The sequence below is a fragment of the Triticum dicoccoides genome, chromosome 2A (genome assembly GCF_002162155.2).
Source record: "Triticum dicoccoides isolate Atlit2015 ecotype Zavitan chromosome 2A, WEW_v2.0, whole genome shotgun sequence".
Taxonomy (NCBI): Eukaryota; Viridiplantae; Streptophyta; class Magnoliopsida; order Poales; family Poaceae; genus Triticum; species Triticum dicoccoides.
In genome coordinates this window covers 1,429,349-1,435,348 of record NC_041382.1, presented here as the reverse complement: position 1 = coordinate 1,435,348, position 6,000 = coordinate 1,429,349, and positions in this window count along the sequence as shown.

Sequence of the window (6,000 nt, the reverse complement as noted above, 5' to 3'; positions counted from 1 at the left end):
GAGGTAGTCGTACACGACGTGATCCAAATCACCGGAGATCCTAGCGCCGAACGGACGGCACCTCCGCGTTCAACACATGTACGGTCAGCGTAATGTCTCCTTCTTCTTGATCCAGCAAGGGGGAAGGAGAGGTTGAGGAAGATGGCTCCAGTAGCAGCACGACGGCGTGGTGGTGATGGAGCTGCAGTACTCCGGCAGGGCTTCGCCAAGCTCTATGGAGGAGGAGGAGGTGTTGGAGAGGGAGAAGGAGGAAACCAAAGGCGTGGATCAAAAACCCCTCCTTCCCCCACTATATATAGGAGGGCCTAGGGGGGGGGGCGCCGGCCCTAGGAGATCCAATCTCCTAGGGGGGCGGCGGCCAAGGGAGGTTTCCCTCCCCCCCAAGGCACCTAGGGGGTGCCTTCCACTTGTGGGACTCTTCCCCTTTGGAAACCCTAGGCGCATGGGCCTCTTGGGGCTGGTGCCCTTGGCCCATGTAGGCCAAGGCGCACCCCTACAGCCCATGTGGCCCCCGGGGGTAGGTGGCCCCACCCGGTGGACCCCCGGGACCCTTCCGGTGGTCCCGGTACAATACCGGTGACCCCAAAACTTGTCCCGATGGCCGAAACAACACTTCCTATATATAGTTCTTTACCTCCGGACCATTACGGAACTCCTCGTGACGTCCGGGATCTCATCCGGGACTCCGAACAACATTCGGGTTACTGCATGCACATATCCCTACAACCCTAGCGTCACCTAACCTTAAGTGTGTAGACCCTACGGGTTCGGGAGACATGTAGACATGACCGAGACGACTCTCCGGTCAATAACCAACAGCGGGATCTGTATACCCATGTTGTCTCCCACATGCTCCACGATGATCTCATCGGATGAACCACGATGTCGAGGATTCAAGCAACCCCGTATGCAATTCCCTTTGTCAATCGGTATGTTACTTGCCCGAGATTCGATCGTCGGTATCCCAATACCTCGTTCAATCTCGTTACCGGCAAGTCACTTTATTCGCACCGTAATGCATGATCCCGTGACCAGACACTTGGTCACTTTGAGCTCATTATGATGATGCATTACCGAGTGGTCCCAGTGATACCTCTCCGTCATACGGAGTGACAAATCCTAGTCTTGATCCGTGTCAACCCAACAGACACTTTCGGAGATACCCGTAGTATACCTTTATAGTCACCCAGTTACGTTGTGACGTTTGGTACACACAAAGCACTCCTACGATATCCAGGAGTTACACGATCTCATGGTCTAAGGAAAGGATACTTGACATTGGAAAAACTCTAGCAAACGAACTATACGATCTTATGCTATGTTTAGGATTGGGTCTTGTCCATCACATCATTATCCTAATGATGTGATCTCGTTATCAATGACATCCAATGTCCATAGTCAGGAAACCATGACTATCTGTTGATCAACGAGCTAGTCAACTAGAAGCTTACTAGGGACATGTTGGTGTCTGTTATTCACACATGTATTACGATTTCCGGATAACACAATTATAGCATGAATAAAGACAATTATCATGAACAAGGAAATATAATAATAATGCTTTTATTATTGCCTCTAGGGCATATTTCCAACAACATGTTCCTATGACTATGAGATTATGCAACTCCCGTTTACCGGAGGAACACTTTGTGTGCTACCAAACGTCACAACGTAACTGGGTGATTATAAAGGTGCTCTACAGGTGTCTCCGAAGGTACTTGTTGGGTTGGTGTATTTCGAGATTAGGATTTGTCACTCTGATTGTCGGAGAGGTATCTCTGGGCTCTCTCGGTAATGCACATCACTTAAGCCTTGCAAGCATTGCAACTAATGAGTTAGTTGTGGGATGATGTATTACGGAACGAGTAAAGAGACTTGCCTGTAACGAGATTGAACTAGGTATTGAGATACCGACGATCGAATCTCGGTCAAGTAACATACCGATGACAAAGGGAACAACGTATGTTGTTATGCGGTATGACCGATAAAGATCTTCGTAGAATATGTGGGAGCCAATATGAACATCCAGGTTCTGCTATTGGTTATTGACCGGAGACATGTCTCGGTCATGTCTACATAGTTCTCGAACCCGTAGGGTCTGCACGCTTAACGTTTCGATGACAGTTATATTATGAGTTTATATGTTTTGATGTACCGAAGGTTGTTCGGAGTCCCGGATGTGATCACAGACATGACGAGGAGTCTCGAAATGGACGAGACATGAAGATTGATATATTGGAAGCCTATGTTTGGATATCGGAAGTGGTCCAGGTGAAATCGGGATTTTACCGGAGTACCAGGAGGTTACCGGAACCCCCCGGGGACTTAATGGGCCTTGGTGGAAAGAGAGGAGAGGCAGCCAAGGCATGGGCCGCGCCCCCTCCCCCTAGTCCGAATAGGACAAGGAGAGGGGGGCGCCCCCCCCCTTCCTTCTCCTCCACCTCTTTCCCCTCTCTCTCCTAGTCCAACAAGGAAAAAGGGGGGGAGTCCTACTCCCGGTAGGAGTAGGACTCCTCCTGGCACGCCCCTCTCTAGGCCGGCCGCACCCCCCTTGCTCCTTTATATACAGGGGCAGGGGGCACCCCATAGACACAACAATAGATCGTTTGATCTTTTAGCCGTGTGCGGTGCTCCCCTCCACCATAGTCCACCTCGATAATACTGTAGCAGTGCTTAGGCGAAGCCCTGCGTCGGTAGAACATCATCATCGTCACCACGCCGTCGTGCTGACGAAACTCTCCCTCAACACTCGGCTGGATCGGAGTTCGAGGGACGTCATCGGGCTGAACGTGTGCTGAACTCGGAGGTGCCGTACGTTCGGTACTTGATCGGTCGAATCGTGAAGACGTACGACTACATCAACTGCGTTGTGCTAACGCTTCCGCTTTCGGTCTACGAGGGTACGTGGACAACACTCTCCCCTCTCGTTATTATGCATCACCAAGATCTTGCGTGTGTGTAGGAATTTTTTTAAATTACTATGTTCCCCAACATTTTTCTACACATTGATGGCGACGGATCTCGATGGCGTGACGCAGTGCAGATTCGGAGTTCGATGTGCGAGAATGGACTCGCGTAGGAGGACGACGATGTCTGGCATCGTAGTGGCGTCGATGGCAGAGGGACCTGGCACGGTAGATGCAACAGTACAACTCGAAAGATGGATTAGTGGCAGGTGGCTGCGGCGGCCTCATACCCGGTACACGTCCTGGTTGAGGAGTGCGCCGGACTGGTAGGTGCCCCATACCCGGCAGGCGTCCTGATTGGGACCTCAGGTCTTAGATGTTTAGGTTTGGCTGCGATGTCTGTTTGGTATTAGGCCCAGGCTATCAGTACCCCTTCATCAATTGGATAGGAGTAGCGACAATTGTTGCTTAGACGGTGGCTTTAGTCTTACTATTGTATGACTTTGTAAGGTCTTTTGAGAATAATTAATAAAGTGGCCGCATGCATCGCCCAGATGCAGAGGCCGGGGGTCCTCCTTCTTTTCTTGAAAAAAAATTCAATTATCCGCGTCTATGTTTCCTGATGTAACTTCGGAAATTTAAAACTGTGATTTATGCTAAGTTTCGTAGAAGAGTAATATAGCAAAGTCAAGAACCAACATTTTCCTTTTTTTTGAATGTAGCCTCACGAGAACCACGAGAACCGCTCATCACTAGCTGCATCTAGGTCAACAAAGAAGAAAATATTATTGCTATCGTCTGAACCCTTGCTTACATTTTGGCGTGAACAATAATGATCTCAAATTCACACATTTGTTGTTGATGCCTGTCAATGTTCACTATCTGCAAATACTAAATTAGCTAAGGTGGAAACTGAATTTGCAGCTAGCGACCTTTTCTCTTACCAGGATCAACTGTCAGCGATCTCATCTCAAAACTGCATTAACCCGTCCGGTTGAGTGATTGGTTGATTGATTGACAAATCTTTACTCCTAATGGACGAATTGGTTGAATAGTCTCCCCACTTTCAACCGGTTTATTTTCAACCGGTTTATTTTCAACCGGTTTTCCTTCGTCCTACCTCCCACCAGCCCCTCCCACCGGTTTTCTCTTTTCTCGTCTGACCGGCAATACCCAACGTATTTATGGTAATCAATCATAATTAATCCACGTATAGTAATAAATCAATCTAGGTATGGTAAGGTCATAACTCAGGAAATTTTGAATATGGTAATTATATGGTAATAAATTTAAATTACCACAAAGGCTATCAATCCAGGTATGGTAAGGTCATAACTCGGGAAATATCGAATATGGTAATAAATTTAAATTACCCAACGTATTTATGGTAATCAATCATAATTAATCCACGTATAGTAATAAATCAATCCAGGTATGGTAAGGTCATAACTCAGGAAATTTTGAATATGGTAATTATATGGTAATAAATTTAAATTACCCCAAAGGCTATCAATCCAGGTATGGTAAGGTCATAACTCGAGAAATATCGAATATGGTAATAAATTTAAATTACCACCAGATATGGTAAGGCTATCGATCCAGGTATGGCACGCCCTCACCTGATCACCTATCACAATCTCCAGCCCCACGCACGCACCAAAGAACCCACCCGACACCAAACGCAGCTCCTCTCGATCCCCTCGAGTAAATGCCGCCACCGTCGTGCGATCTTCCTGACACAGACGCCGTCGCCGCCTCCTTCCCACCTACGGCGTCCCCCACGTCCATGGTGACGGCGCTCGCGTCCTACACTGACCCTCCGCCTCATATAGGTTGGTCGTTGATGGAGTGGGATGTGCCGCTGCGGTTTGGGGAGGTGCAATCACGATCTGGTTGGGATCTCAGTGTGGACTCGTTCTCTGCGATGAAGGATGGCGCTGCCTCCCTGGCAAATGGGATCGGAGGAAGGGGCTCTACGTCGTGAATGTCGGCGAGGCAGCGGCCGAAGGCGAGCCCGAGGTGAGCACGGGTGTTCGTCCCATGAAATAGGCGGCCACGGAGGGCGGATCTGAGGCCACCCCAATCGCCGGTGGCCCTTCCTCCCATCGCTCATCGCCTCCATTCTCTCTCTCCTCTAAATCTTTGTCGCCCCTGCCTGATTCTGGCCGACGCCATCCGGCTCTCGCATCGACCACCACCAGCACGGCTGCGGACGAGGCGCAACCGCAGACGCCGCCGCCGCCATCTTCATCCACCTCCTCCACCATCCTTCCCAGCCGTCGTCGGGGGCACCCGCCATCTGCGCTAAATTTAATTTCCATTGAGATAGAGTGGGCTCTGGATTATGAGATGGAATGCAATTAAAAGCCATCTGATCTGGCCATGGTTGGTTGTCACAGAATCCTTGATATATGTTCTACTTTCACTTGGAGTGTGCGGCTATGATATTATAAGTGATGAGTTTTTTTAGTGCTGCAGGAGGTCAGACAGAGGTAGAAATTTTTAGTGCCAAATGAAATAGGTGGTAATTATTACACTCTTTATTTGCAAAAAATGAGACTGAGACAATGCTAATTTAGTATGTTCTGTACTTGTAGGAAGGCTATGAAGGAAGTGTTCTTCCCTTATTTTTATGAAGGTAAGGTCTTGTTATTAGATTCCTGCTACTCTACATTGCTTGACTGCTCTCTTTTATCAGTTCATGGCCTTAGGGTCCATCATTTTCTTTCAACACTTGATGCTTATTTACTTTTCTTGGGCGGCTTCTTTTCGATAGTCATCTAATTTAAAAATTCGAGCATGTGTCACTTTAGTATGTTTCAGTTTCAGCAAAAATCCGATAATTCTTTCGTGGGGATAGCCAAAGTCAAGATGTCGACTACAGACTCGTCACAGACTTGCAGTGAACCTGGATGCGGCGAGCCTGATTTGTGGATCGATGGCGGGTCTTGACTTTGTTAGGCTGGGATTGGATGGTTGCGGAGGGTGGTGTGCTTGGTTGGGTTCCCATGGAAGAATGTGGCCTCCTCGTGGATCTGGTCATGCCCATCCTAGAGAACATTGTGTCCCTAGCTCCCTCGAGGAGCAAGGACAG